We start from the raw sequence: 15,817 nt of genomic DNA, 5'->3' as shown, positions 1-15,817 counted from the left end.
ACATCAATGTCTTGGAAGGCTTATCAAGGGGAAGACTTCTAGTGCCTTATTTTGAACAGTATAAAGGAGAGAACTTTGATGCTTCTGATTCTTAAAAGAGACACATACAAAATATTTCCATTTCTAACTGCAGTTATTTTACATTATTTGGTCTATATGGGCTTTGTTAATATTACTGGCAAGACAATACTATCCCATTGTTAGTGTGGAAAGTAACAAACCTGATTTCATCCTTTTTTATTATATTGCAATAATAACACTGGATGTTTTGTTTCAGTTATGTTACGTTGTCTAAAGGAATTTTCACGCCAGTGGTAGATTCTTGAGTCGGTTCTAGGGTAAAGAGACTTTAATGCAGCATCTCTGAGACCTGGGTGTTTGTTATGTGTACTAGTACACATCGTTATGTGTATGTTTACATTTTAGAAATTACTTACAACATCAACACTGCTAAATAACAGGACTCTTCCCCCCACCCCCACCCCCGCTCCCCCAGCAAGCTAGGTTGAAATACTTCAGTATTCCTAATGTTAAACTATCAAGACAGACAATATTGTGTTAATTAGTTTCATTAATTCAGCCTACTGTGGCTTTTGGACTTTGCTTGCTACCTTCTTTGTCTTTTCAGAACATCTAAAAATCCTGATTTATTTTGTTTGCATAATGTTCACTGACCACAATATTCTTTATGAAGAATCAGGCCCTCACCTTCATCTTTCTTATTTTAGCTATACTATTTTTCTCCTTTTTTGTTTATTTTTTTGTTGAATCAGTTATGTTGTCTTTTCTTCTTGCTACTAAGGTGGCCAATTCCATGTAGAAACCCATGTCATTGAGCTAAGGGCTGTAAATTACGTAGTGTCATTCTCAATGTGATGTTTCAGCTTATTTGGCCTTTTCCTGACCTTTCTCTAAAGTAAAAAAAAAAAAACCAAACCAACAAACAACTAACCCCAAAATCCTTGCTCCACTCCTACACAACATTTTTTCCTTTCCCATTATAGTTGACAGGCCATTTATACTTTTCATAATGAATTTTATCTAGCAATTAATTTAATTTTCTTCACATTTATTGATCTGCCTCTGATACAGTACAAAAAGTCTCAAGGAGGTTCAGAAAAAATGAAGAGATTTAATTGTCAATAATCATGCAGGAAAGCGATGCACTGGCATAGCTATCTGTTTGCCAGTTTCCACCTTTTTCAGTCAGATGTGGAAATGCTTCTAATGTGCCTTTCATCTGGGAAAAGTCCTGACAGAGTATCTTTCTCCAGTGGCTGCAATATATATTGACAGCTTACTTAATTATATCACAGGGTAGCAGCCAGAGTCCATTACAAAGAGAAGAAATCAAAATTCCAACCTGGGATTTCCCTGTGGTTTTCACTAACCAAACATTGTCAGATAAAATATGCACTACTGTCAGATAGGCAAAAAAACTCCTTCAATCTGTTAATTTAATTGGAAGGAAAAAGAAAAACCTGAGTTGCACTTTTCAGGACCCTTCAGGCTCAATGCATGCTCTTAATAGTATGTCCTACCTTGCTTTTTTGATTTAGAGTGCAAGCTGGTAGGGTTTGCCTGGAACATCTTCCTTTTGTTGCAGATAGAAAATGCTAAATGTGTCTCAGAAATAATGACTTTCATAGAAAAAAGAATCATTCCTAAGATAGCAATACTAAGAGCAGTTGAGGCCAGAGAAAAGTTTGAGTTGAACTTTTTCACATTATGGCCATTATTGATGACACAGCGCTCTAACAAGATAGTGATCTTTTCACTCCAAATAATCTTCAGACTTTGTATTTAAAAAAAAAAAAAAAATCACTACAAAAAAACCCAAAACCAACAAACTGCAGGGGAAAATGAAAAAGAAAAAGCAGCCCAGGTCTAAGACAATGCCATATTGCTCAAAGGAAACCATTTAGAACTAGTTCGTGGTCACATGCAGTATTCAGTTGCTGAAGCTATGGCCAGGCTCAGGAAGGGCAAGGGTGACTGGGAAGACCCAGCACAAATTCACTGTGGGCAAATTGTGCATGGTAAATATGATTGTCTTCTGCGATGAGATTACTGGCACTATACAAGGTCAGAGACCTGGATGTTGTTGACCTTGATTTCTGAAAAGTTTTTGATGTTCTCCCATAACATACTTACAGGCAAATAGATGGATAAAAAGCTTGACAGAAAACTGTCTGGAGTCCCGGGTTGAAACAGTTGTGATCAAAGTCCATGTGGAAGTTGGTTACTAGAGGCATTTCTCAGTTTGCTACTGGAGCAAACTGGGGAGACTGTTCAATACTTTGGAGTGCATTGCTGCTATTTGGAGGGATCTTAACAGGCTGGAGAAGTGGGCAGACAAGAAACTCAAGAAGTTCAACAAAAGGAAATAAAATAGCCTACACCTGGGAAGGAATAACTGCATACCACCATACAGGCTGAGGCATACAGCAGCTCTGAAGGAAAGATCTTAAGCATCCTGGTGGTCCACACGAGTCAGCAGTGTGTTCTTGTGGTGATGTCTTTTCCAGGTACATTCTGGGTTTTATTAGCAAGAATGTTAGCATTAATTAATTAATTAAGAAAATTAGCAACCAGCAGGCTACAAGCAATTATTGTCTTCTATTCAATGCTTGTAAGACTGTACCTGGAGCACTGGTTCCAATTTGGGGCTCTGCGGAAGAAGACATAGATATATTGGAGTGGATCCAGCAGAGCAGCACCAAGATGGTCAAGGGGCTGCAGCACATTAAGCACAAGAAGCAGCTGAGAGAACTAATTCTATTCAACCCTAAACAGAAAGGGCTAAGGGGAGATCTAGTTGCTGTCTTCAAATATATCCTAATAAAAGATATAGTTGAAGATGGATCCAGACTCATCCTGGAAGGGCAAAATGACAGGATAAGAGCCAACAATCTGTAACATGTAAAGTTCCAATTACACACTAGGAAAATGTTTCTGCTGTGACACAGTACAATACAGATGATAACCACCTGATCTAAATTGACCTTGCTGTGAGAAGAAAGTTGGCCAGATAACCTCCAGAGGTCACTCCAACCCAAATTATTCAGTGATTGTACATGCTAAAACCTATTTTCCCTTTCTGTGTCACTACTTAACTAATATTCAAACTCAGGAAGATAGCCTTTTGTTAGAAGATAACCATCTGGGTATTTTACTAGTACAGATCTGTTCAATTAGACAGAAGATACAGGGTGAACATACTACTTCTTTGAACCTAGCAGGGACAAATACCAAAAGGCAGTTTCTTGGCTTATACTTCAGATTTCCTTTTCTATCCAGCTTTGTTAAAAGAAATTCATCTTCCTTGTGGCCAACATGCTACAGTTCCTCTTTCGCCAGTTTCTCTAGGTGTTTTTGTTTTCAGCACACTCCAGCTGACAAGTCACTTTTGCTTTCCCAACCCATTTCCAAGAAAGAGAGTTAGTTTGAGCTGGCCTTTGCTCTGGCTTTCCTGCATTCTGAGCTTGTACCATGTAATCCCTAAAAGTTTTTTGTTTGTGGCTTTTCTTGTCTGTTTGTTTTTTTTGTTTCACTTGTTTTGTTTGTTAGGGTTTGGTTTTTTGTTTACTTTTTTTAGGCAAAGAGAAAATCAGGTGACATTTTTAACAACTGTCTGGCTGGAAAACACAATTTATATTGAGAATATGTGGAAGAGAAATCATCATAATTTAGATGAAAATAGAAGCCTTGACATTTTGTAACTGCATGAGTTCCTTATGGAAAAGTTGACATACTCATTGGAATATGTGAAAATAATAAAAGCCCCTCAGACAGGCAGTTGACTTACCGTTGCATCAAAATTATATCACAAGATAGAAATTTCACTGTGTATGTGTTTTCTTATTGTAATAAGCTCATTTAAAACCATAAAGTCATATTCATTCTAGACATAACACCAACAAGTTCTTTCAAGCTCTGTAAATGCTCAGAAACGAAATACATGATTCTGTAAAGTCATTAACCTCCATAACAATATACTAGAAGTTTATCTCTGTTCTTCAATGGGAAGTTTGTTCCATTTGTTGTTTTTCTGGCTTCATTTGAGGTTTTTTTTAAGGCATTCATAAAATGCCACAGGCTTTTAGAATTCAGTGACACAAAATCCCACCAAAGAAACATTCCATTACATTCTTATTTTAAGATATAAACAATCTCTGTGTAGACAGGATATTTGTAAAACTACCACAGAATAAGGAAACGTTAGATTAATCTGACAGTTTTCTTACTTTTTACTGGCATAGTTATGTATAGTTTAAAAAATAAATAAACAAACAGTTGAACTGAAACAATTTTAGCTATACAGCTCCTTGCAAAAAAGGCCAGCTCTTCTCAGCTTTCCTGGCTTACAGCTCCACATTCCAAATAAGATAGTAATTTAGAGTATAGTACATTTTAATAAACATAATTTATTAAGCACTTTAAAAATCACTGCTACATAACTATGCATTTCCCTTTTTTATGTGACTCATTGTTCTCTGCTTATATTTGGATGTCTGATCCATATTTTGCAATAATTGTATTGTGTAGGAATCCCTCAGCTGGACTGTAAAGGTTGGTATAATTATTGCATCTCAACCACATTTATGGCATGCACATACATGTCTTGTTGGCTGCTCTTGTACTTCAGCACCATGCGGCTCCTCGAGTTAGAACTACTAGGAGTAAAAAGCCTACCTTGACTTTTCATGTCTTTACTTGTATAACAATTCCTCCTCTTACTCAAAAAGCAGTGCATTCTCACATAAAAATGAAGTGTAGGTGAAAAGTTCTCAGGTGAATTTTTACTTTACAGGAATAAAGATCTCAGCAAACTTTACACACCGATTGGCATACAGAGTGGCAGGTTATTACAGAACAGAAACTGGGTGTTGCAGAAAGTTTTTTCTGGTTCTCCATTCCAAATTGTTACTGAATATTTTGAAGCAATACATCATTGCTTTTTTTTCTTTTCTTTTCTTTTCTTTTTTTTTTTTTTTTTTTTTTTTACATTATCTCTGAATGTTATACATAGATTGTGAATATTTTTAGGGAGATGTGTTTCTGTAGACAAGCTATAGTCAACTCTGTATGGTCAGTTTTTTTTTTTTTTTCTTTTGCAATACAAAGAGTTGTCATGCAGTTACAATAAGATTCACATTAGGTCTGGAACATGATCTAGTATTTTTAACTATCACAGGACACAGGAGTGTGTTACACAATTCTTAAATATATATTAAAGATTTATCTGTATTTCTTTTCTGATATCAATTTGAAAAAGAATAGTTCATCTTCAACCTTGCTAACGTGAGTATAAGATTTGACTTTGGTAGAGTCTGAATTTCATCCCCAGAGATAAAATATTGAAGAACGTTCTCAATGTTGCTACAAAACATTTTTCAGAACAATATTTAAGCAGAAATATTTTAGATATGCAAATGACACTTCATTTCAAAACGCTAAAATAAAAAGCCTGATCTCAACTCCTTGCACTTTCATGGGAAAAGAAACATTGCTTTCAGGCATGTTATCTGTTTTCTGCTTGTTTTAGTTTAACAGAGCAGAGGTTTTGCACAAGAAAATAGGGCACAGGTGGCCATAGGATAATTTTCATGTTTCTTGAAGCATCAAACTTTTCCTGCTTTCATATTATAACTTGCCTTTGATATTACTTGTTGATATTTATTAAGAGCAGAAATGGAACTACATTCAGTAATAAATAAATACAGAATGGTAATTCTTGGTACAGCCTTCTTAAATGTTGAACTAAAAATCATAAGCAGCAATATTTTGAAAAATATTAGAGCCATTAGAAAGCATTAAACTCCAAAAAAGAGTATTCAGTCTGCAATAGATTTGGTTTTAAAAAGTACAAAAAGTTGTTGCTGAACATCTGGAAGTAGTTAAACACTAATGTGTTTCCTATCATATCATTCATGAAGTCCAAAAAATGAGAAGGAAGAAAAGGTTTCAGCAATTATTTATGTGTTTTCATGTGTGCTTATAAAGTTCTTACAGTTACACATGTATCACAGCTTGCACATATGTAAACAAATGTGTGAACGTGTAAATGTAGAAGTCTGTATATGTCTATACATGTATGAAGACAATTCATGGTGGTGTCGCACCATACATGTGTTTTAGTAAAATAGATTTTTTTAGATTTTTAGAGGGACCATGCTAAACCAGATTTCTTACTTGCCATAAAACCATTTGTGCAGATCCCTGAAGAAATAATGCATTCTTAAATGTAATAGTTGTTTTATGTTTAGCAGTAGTCTACTTTTGGAGACCATTATTCTAGACCACACTGGATTTAAAAGCTATGGTTAGGTCCATCAGGAAAGCAGGAATTGCCCTTGTTCAGACAGCCTCTGCTTTGTCAAAAGTATAGGGATAAGTATGGTACAATATGCATGTAGGCTTGTGTACACAAGAATGAATTTCTACAAAACAGTACAGCTTCTTGTTGCCTCACAGCCTCACATCCCTCGAACTACTCTTATTCTTAAACCAAAGCAAATCAAATCCAGTCCTTGTGGCCCTTTCATACAATGTTACTGGAGCACAAACTGAATTCTAGGAAGATATTAACAAAAAGTAATGTTCCAGCAGTACAGATATTTTAATAAAAGTTTCTTTATTTCAAAACTTCTGTGACAAAAAGTTTAAACGAAATAAGAAGAGCAACCATAGCCTCCTGTACTATTATGTTGGATTAGATATGGTGGTTTGACCTTTAGATATATATATAAACATACCTTAAATATACACATTTAAAAGAACAGTTTATGATATACACTATAGCTTTATGTTGATGTTAATATAGTACAGGCATCCTGGTAATTGTTGGAATACATACAATAAAAAGATAAATTAAACTGCAGAGAAGGGCTCATTGTTTAGCTTTGTAGGGAGCAAACACAGGTTTCCAAGATTTTAGTTTAATGTTTACATGTTCTGCTCTAGGATATATACTTTGTATACAAAACTGGGCAGCTATTTATAGGTGCAACCCCTGGTATCTTTCAGGGGATAACACAATAAACACATGTATTTCAGGTGTGTGACATGATAATTTAAATGTATTAAAATGTATGTGGTGAGCATCTGTCTTCTGACATCCGTAAAAACTTTCGTTGTCATGAAAATGCAATGACTCATGAGTGACTTCCTTTTATTCTCTTCTCTGTAATTTATTTTCCATCAGAGAAAAGCAGATGTCAGCTCCCTGAAAAAGAAAGCAATGTTTGTTATCATAAATAGTGGTTGTCAAATCAATAAATCTCTCAATCTGGCTCAAACTAAATGCCCTACCTGGGAGTCTATGAATGAAGATAATAGAAGGAAATTTTCTTGAATATCTTTATCCTTGTCCTTTCTGGGTCTTTCAGAGGAAAAGAGTTCTCTTCATTCTCAGCCACAGGAAAATAATGATAGTGAGAGCATGTGCTAGAAAGCAAAATCATACATTTTTTTGCCAAAGTGGTATTGCAGTGCCAGTTTGAGTCTCTCACTTCTGCTGGGTGCATCTACATTAACATTTCAGCTTCAACAGCTAGCTGTGCTTAGATAGTTTTCAAAGCTGAGCTCTTCAGACTGTTTTGGTTCTCAGAGTAGAGCAGCTCTGGGAATGCATAAACTATTTCTTTCAGATGAAGCTATTCTGAAAGATGCTCCCTAGGACCACATTGGAGGCCATTCAAGAGCTATTGGAAAATCGGTTTGCCAGACAAAACTAAAACAAGTCTAAAGTAAACCACCAGGAAAAAGAGTGTAGACACTGGATCCTTAGCACCATCCATTTCACTTGTAGATTCAGTTACTGAACTATTTGTTGGCATAGATGTAATCCTTGTGTCCACTCCTCTACTGGAAAGTTTGTTTAATTAGGCTACATATGGCATTCTGTTGCTGAGTCAAGGACTGTTAGTTACCTTTTAAATTTCTTTGAAATTATCTACCATCTGGATGTCCATATTCAAAAACAGCCATTCGCTATTACTTACCTGGAAAAATGGGGACTCTAACTCTTAGCCATGTAGATCAGACAGTGTAAGATAGATGTCCACACTTTGTTTTGGAATTCGAAAACTCTTTCCATTCTACCATTAGCAGTACATACTAAGCACGTTATCTAAATATTCACCTAAGTTAGGTTAAATATTTCTACCTTTCTATTTCTGGTTTAGAGTGTAATATTAATATGACAAAAGGCTATCTCTGTTTACGAAAGCTGGAGGTACTCCATCAATGAGTAGCAAAATTCAACTTTCCTAAGTAGCAGCATTCTTTTATTAAAAGAAAAGTCTCTGTTGAACTTTTGTTGTTTCCTTTCCAGGAATGTTGTACAAAATTTTCCTTCAAAGAATGTGTGCACAAGGTAGTTCTGATACCAGAAGCTGACTCAGTTTCTGGAGGCGGTTTAGCTGCAAGGTAAATTTTCCAATACAGAGCTCTACTACTGTTGTCATTCCCTAACTCACTTCTGTGAAATTTCAGTGATTTGCTTCATGTGTATGTTCATGTACATTATTTTCCTCTAACTTATCCCAATACACTATAATAACATGAGTTGTTTTTTCTTCTGTCTCACCCATTCCATCCCTGTTCCCAGTTTCTGCATACCGCTCAGTCCTTGCCTTGCCAGGCTCAAGTCCTCCTCCCTGAACATTTTCTTTCTGTTTTCTGCCCAGGGACTCTTTTGCCCTCCTCCTTACTCAGAGTCCCTGGTTCGCCCCTGCCCAGAGGTTTTTCCTTCGGTTCGTTTTTTTTGTTTGTTGGGTTGTTGTTTGATTTTAGTTTTCTAAATATAAGAAACATATCTCCAGCCAGTGATAACTTAAATATAACCTATGTGTTTCAACAAGGATGTGTACATGTCATGGTTTAACCCCAGCTGGCAACTAAGCCCCACACAGCCACTTGCTCAGTCCCCCCTGGTGAGATGGGAGAGAGAACTGCAAGAGTAAAAGTGAGAAAACTCATGGGTTGAGATAAAGACAGTTTAATAGATAAAGCAAAAGCCGCATGTGCAAGTAAAGCAAAGCAAGGGATTCATTCACCACTTCCCATTGGCAGGCAGGTGTTCGGCCATCCCCAGGACAGCAGGGCTCCATCACACATAGCCGTTACTTGGGACAAAAAATCACCATAACTCTGAAACCCCCCTCCTTCTTCTTCCCCCAGCCTTTACAGCTGAGCATGTCATGTCATCATATGGTACGGGATAGCCCTTGGGTAAGTTGGGGTCAGCTGTCCCAGCTGTGTACCCTCCCAGCTCCTTGCACACTTCCAGCCTACTCGCTGATGGAGCAGTGAGACCAGAAGAGGCCTTGGCTCTGGGTAAGCGCTGCTCAGCAGTAACTAAAGCATCTCTGTGTTACCAACGCTGTTTCCAGCACAAATCCCAAACATAGCCCCATACTAGCTACTCTGAAGAAAAATAACTCTACCCCACCCCAAACCAGCACAGTATACGTGCATACAGACATGAATTTAAGGGCATGGAGGTTCTCATTCTGGCTTCCTTTACCAATATACCTGCTTTACAAGTGTTATTCTAGCTTTTGAGTCTTCTGTTGTATGTAGAGGGCAAATAAATCGGATCAGATGAATGAAGTGTTGAAAGGATGGGCATACTTTGAGATGAAAAAAAACAAAACAAAGCCAAAAGACACACACACCCCAAACTAACACAGACTTTTAATGCAAGTAGAACTAGAAATACAAATCTGCCAAACTAAAGTTGCACATTTGCATCTGATATCCAGCCCCGTAGCAGTCATGTGCTCTAGGGGCATAAGAAGAGGATGGCCTTTTTTGTTTGTGGGCCAGTTATACATTCTGAAAACAAATGAGGCAAGAATCCCTTTTCAAACATTTATAAACCACTTCATACCATGGAGTGGTGGTGTGTCTGTATCGTCTCTATAACAGCAAACCTTATGTGTCTTAAAACTAGCCAGCTAACATACCATGACAGACAGGAAAAAAAATTGGAATACAAGAGAGTTGTCCATGACTAGAAATATTACTATATTCTCACATATTAACAGGATTTTCAGGAAAGGGGAGAGAGGACTCTAAGAAGAATTGTTTCTACATATGAATTAACTTGCTGACTTTCATTAAATTACTTCTTTGTTATTTCTTCAGAATATTAGCCTAAACCTGTAGCTATACTTAGGGTATAAGTGAACTCAGATTCTCTGGTTCTCATCATTTAGCCTTTAGCATGACAATTTTTTGGTGCAATTGTCCTGCTCTGAAAATGATCAAAAGATTTATCAGATTTGGAAAGAGCACTCAGCTTATCCCACAAATCTCAAGATTTTCATGTGTTGAGATGGATGAAAGAAACTGTGTGTGGCCAGTGCATGAATGGGAGTGGTATGAAATGACACAAATGCTTATCAAAATAACTGGATTTTTTAATGAGCGTTGCATATTAATAAGTACTTCTGGAATGGATTCTTCTTGTCCCCAATGACTAGCCACCAGCTACCTCTCTTTGTAGATGAAGAATATATATGCTGTGTGGTCAACCATAGTACTGCATAGTACACTATCTGCTAGGAGTGGCCATCACTGTATGGTTAATTAACCTAACCTATCTTCTATTCTGACAAGCTCTCAGGGTTTACCCTTTTTATTAATGTACACTATACCATTTGAGTATCCCTTCTTGATTATATACCAATATTGGCAGGGCTGTTTTCCCTTTCTTTTTAAGGTCTTGGGGTTTGTTTTACCCTTTAAAGTGTCACCAATGAGAAATTTATTATTTAATCACTATTTTTAATAACAGTTTATTACTTGTTTGAATAGCTAAATGCCTTTGTAACTTAACATATGCACAGAAATTACTCAGTGAGCTTGCTCCATTACCCTTTCAATACTTCCTTCCAACAGTAGTTATTTTACTTTGGAAGTAATAAACTTCTTCTAAACTACAGGTAAGCAGAGAAATCAGGTATGTTTCCATCACATAAGGCCATTTAGAACATGTTGGAGTAATAGAATATACATCAGCCAACACAGATATAATGGTGGCATAGGTTTATCAGTCATAGTGCAAAATTGATCACGGATTATTGGTTTAATTTATTTTTCAATAAATATTTCATGTCTTGTTTCCTTTTCATTGATTTTTGTATATCAGGCTGAATCAATAGAAAATGAATGTGAATTTTATTCCTTCATAGAACTCAGAAAAACTTTCAGATTAGTGTTTTGTTTGGTATTTTGGCAGCTTCATGTTGTAGTAAGTTACAAAGATGTGCTGGTATGAACAGAACTGACTGGATTCTTATGTCCAGTCCTATAGAAAATGCTCTTCTCATTAAGAACTAAAATTTTGTTGTGAAATGGATTCAACTCTGTCAATAAAAATTTGCAAAAAGTAAAAAAGGGATTAGTCTAATGATTATTCAGATGGTTGAAAAGTTCTATTAGAGAAACAATTTTTTGTGATTTTTTGGGGGTCAGTTTTAATCAGAACTTCAGTATGCCATACTACTTCAATTTTGGTAGTTGGTGAGTTTTGAGCATTTGTTGTTTAGATTTTTTAAGATAACATTTTATAGTAAATTAAAAGTTCTGTGTTTGGCTTCTAAATTAATTTGAATGAAAATAATTTTGGCATTTCCAAATTGTATTTCACTATAAGTGACATTTTCCTATGAAAAAAAAAATGGATTAAATACATTTTTAATTGGGAAAACTCTATGTGAATAATTTCAGTGAGATGTTACATTCCTTTCTAAATTCAGTAGTAGTTCAAGAGATTCACTTCTCACTCAGAACTTGGTATTCATAGGGGATTAGTCCTTTTAAGGTTCTTATGGAAAAAATGTAAGTATACAAGTATTTTGAGCAACTGAAAACACATTGCTAAGCATTTCTAACTCAGCATATGAAACTTTTAGGTCATCTAGGGAAAACTGCCTCCTTGTTTTTAGTCTTATCTGTTCCTCTCGCTTGGCTTAATTTGGGGTCCTGAGCAAGGATAGGGCCTATTTTGAAATCTACAGAGGAATTCTCAAAAGCTCCTATTTTGTAATAAATACCCTTCTGCTGAAACCTTTCTTTTCCATTGGAACACATCTGAAAAGGAAAATGCCTAGGGTTTGTTGTTTTTTTCTAAACTCTTTATCTAGTATGACAAGGTAAAATTTCAGGAGGGAAGAGCATTGGTGATACTGAAATGTCAGGTAGCTCAGGTGCTTCAGAAAGCAGCAACCTCAAAGGCTGTTTTCAGTTACTCTACAGAGAAGAAGCAGCAACATTCTGAGCAGGCAATCACACACTATTGAGTTCACAGTTGCATGATATGGAGTAAAAGTGCAGAGTGTAAGCAACAGGAGAGCGGGAAAATCTTTTTATAGCACAATGACAATTGTTTGTCTGCTATATTTTGCTTGGTACAAGCCCTTTGGGAAGCAAGCCACTCCTCTTCAACAAGACTGGTCTCCCCGACGAGACCATTCTGAAGAAATGGGCTGTTGCTATGTGCAACTGTGTCTTGCTATCATTGCCACTTTTTCTTCCATTGTAACAAGATCACAAAATTGTTCCAGAATGTCTCCAAGTTTTGTTGCTGCTTTTTCCCTTCCTCTGCTAAGTAGCTGTATGTCATGTTGCTTCCAGAAAACACTGACAACATATTTAGTCTTTCCTTTCAGTCAATATAAAACAGTGTTATGCTTATAGACAGAACAATAGTAAGTGAGCGAAGCAGCTTAAGTGTCTTTTATGTCCTTAGTAAAAAATAAAATAAGAGTGTCTGTTAAAAAATTCTGGTCTGAAATAGATTGCTCAGAAGGTATTGGACAGAACAGTGGTGTTATGTTACTCCATGGTTCACTGATCCCTGCCAACCACCAAATTACTTCTCATATACCGTAAGTTAATAAATAATTTACTTGTTGTTAATAGATCCAAAATCTGAAGTTCCTGTTGTAGAACTATATTGTGCCAAGTCCTCCAGGCTTAGTAATGAAAAAGCCAAAAAATGATGTTGAGTTAAAGTGCTTTATGATGTTTACTTGGAGTGTCCTTGGAGTATCCATCATAAGCACTTGGTTCTCTGTAAAAATTGTGAATTTAATGTTCACAGCCATTTAATATGCAAACATTTTTGAGATAACATTGTTTTCCCCAAAAATAATTCCCCATACTTCCTAATCATAGTTGCAAAAGATATTTGAAAATTCACATTTATTACAGAATGTAATAAACAGGCGATGGACTCAACGATCCTTATGGGTCCCTTCCAACTTGAGATATTCTATGATTCTGTGTACAAGGAAGAAAGTAGCTGGCTTGAATCTTTGACTCCATTTCCCTTTGTAAGTGTTACTATGGACATAGCTGTACATGCATTTTTAGCACAAAGAACCAACTTCCAATATAACCTCCTCTTCATTCTTTCACCCTCTGTTCTTGTACTATATTGGGTTTGGGCTAAAATGCTTTCTGCTTTAAATTAGATTAGTCAAATAAAGAGTTGGTCACAGTCTTCCTTCAAAGGAAGGCAGCTTAGAACCAATTTGTCAAAACAGCAAAATTTGGAATACAGGTAACTAGACCATGTGTATAGTTAAAAATCAACAGAAGAGCTGTGGTGAAATGTGATTTTATTAAAGAAAAAGGGAATTCCATGCAGCTTTTTTTCCAGCTTCCCTCTCATATACTAAAAGGTACAATTTTGTCTAAAGCTGTAACCCCAAAATTGGTCTCTAGTTCCATACTAACATAAATACAAGCAAACTTGACAGTACAAATTAAATTTAAGCACTGACTAGCAGCAGGCAAGGATTTAAGAACTATTATTACATAATTATTAACACTATTTTTTTAAACAGATAAAGATGAGCAGTAGAAGGTACAATATTACAACTTTTTTTCCTCTTTCTTAGTGCACTAAAGTATTTTTAAAGGAGATCAAATAAATTAACACTCAGCAACTAATTAGCTTATGCTGAATTTGATTCCCAGGTTCACCAGACTCTAAACTGAGGTTACTAATGTATAATTACATACTGTTTGCAGGGATTGCAAACAAATCAATATAATTTTAAAACGCTGTAGTTTATTGCTACAGAAAAGATTCAGGAGCTGCACAAAAAACATGAAGAAATATGGTCTGCAAATGACTGCATTTTAGCCCAGGTTTATCACATAAATCATAGATCTTTGCTTCTTACCTCTAGCCACATTCCCATTCACTTTGTTATTCCTTCTATAACCCCAAGAGACTTTATTTTCAAAATGGCTTTTATCTGTCATGTCATGTAAAATGTGCTTTAGAAGTCTAAACAAAATAATGTCAACTACTTCCCTTTGTCACTTTGCTCTATTATGCTCCGAAAAGTCAAATGTATTTGTTAAACTAGAGCTGCTGTCCCCGAATTCTTACTGATCTGGAATTTAATGAAATCTTCTTTCTCAAAATAACTCCCTTAAACGTACAAATTACACTTCAGTCAGCTTCCAAAGACTGAGTCCTACAAAAGGAGGGAGTGTTTTAAGTTACTGAAAACTAGGTATATTTATTCCAGAAATTGCTAAATTGTACAAATCCAGAGTACAATAAATAGTAGGGCAATTCTTATCATTGTTTGTCTTAATGCTTCTTGAGATTTCCAGTATTTCACATATCTTTGCCTTGCTACATGTCATGGTTTAACCTCGGCTGGTAACCAAGCACCACGCAGCCACTCACTCAGTCCCCCCTCACCCAGAGGGGTAGGGAGGAGAATCGGTAAGGAATGTAAACTCAGGGGTTGAGATAAGAACAATTTAATAATTGAAGTAAAATACAAATGAAAGAAAAATAGTAATAGTATAATAACAGTTATAATGAAAAGGAGGAAGGGGGGAAAGGGATTAAATCCAAAGGGAAGGGAGGAAAGAAAACAAGTGATGCACAGTACAAATGCTCACCATCCACTGAGCGATGCCCAGTCTGTCCCTGAGCAATGATCGAGGTTAAACCATGACACTATAGTAACATCCAAATTAAAAATCAAACACAATAATTACAGTTACAAACCGTCATAATTGAATTATAAATAAAAGAAAAGTAATATGAGGGGGAAAATGTAAAGATTAAAAAAATGGTCATCGCAGTCAGAATGCCTTGTATTTACCCTTCATTTAGAGAATTTGAACATAATAGCATCTTTGAAATCATCATGGAGAAGCTCTCCATCCACAAATTCAAAGACAAAGTGTAATATTTCCAGAATTAGAAATCATTGCACCTTGAATATGTCATCAGTAGGTCAAGAGTTTTCATTGCAGGGTAGGTGTAGTTCATTTTGTAGGACTTTACATTAACTTCTTACACATTATTTCAATAACTCAATGCATCTCAAAACCAAAGAAAATTCTTAAGAGAAGCTTCTGGAGGTCTTATCTCAAACCAATTTATTCAGTGGAAATTACAAATCTCTAATTCAGATAAATGCAACTGTTTCTCCCTATTCACAAGAAAATGACACTTCTCCAGAATTTGAAGTTTAAACATTAAAAAAAGTTTAAGATGAGGAGTTTCCACCTTTTAAATAACGACAGATTTAAGCATTCCATTTAGAGATGACAAAACCATTTTCATGACATTTCCTTTGTAATATCTTTGCAAAATACTGACATAGTAGCCTTGAAATCATAGGGTGTTATGTATTTGCTGGGGGCGGGGAGAAAGAAAAAAATGCGTGCAGAAGAAAAAATTAAAGGTCTGAGACAGAAGGGCTACAGAAACAGAAATAAGACTATGTCACTGCCTACATCAGAACAGGCACAGTTTCCTTTG

General features: G+C 35.9%; 1 protein-coding gene across 1 annotated transcript in view; it reads left to right on the top strand.

Moving 5' to 3' along the window:
- The window catches only part of NETO1 (neuropilin and tolloid like 1), a 308,983-nt gene that overhangs the window by 157,040 nt on the left and 136,126 nt on the right, over positions 1 to 15,817 (top strand). The window lies entirely within an intron of this gene.

Source organism: Falco punctatus, assembly GCF_963210335.1.
Source record: "Falco punctatus genome assembly, chromosome: 3".
Taxonomy (NCBI): Eukaryota; Metazoa; Chordata; class Aves; order Falconiformes; family Falconidae; genus Falco; species Falco punctatus.
Note: the sequence above shows the minus strand (reverse complement) of the source record. Positions and strands in the feature narration are given on the sequence as shown.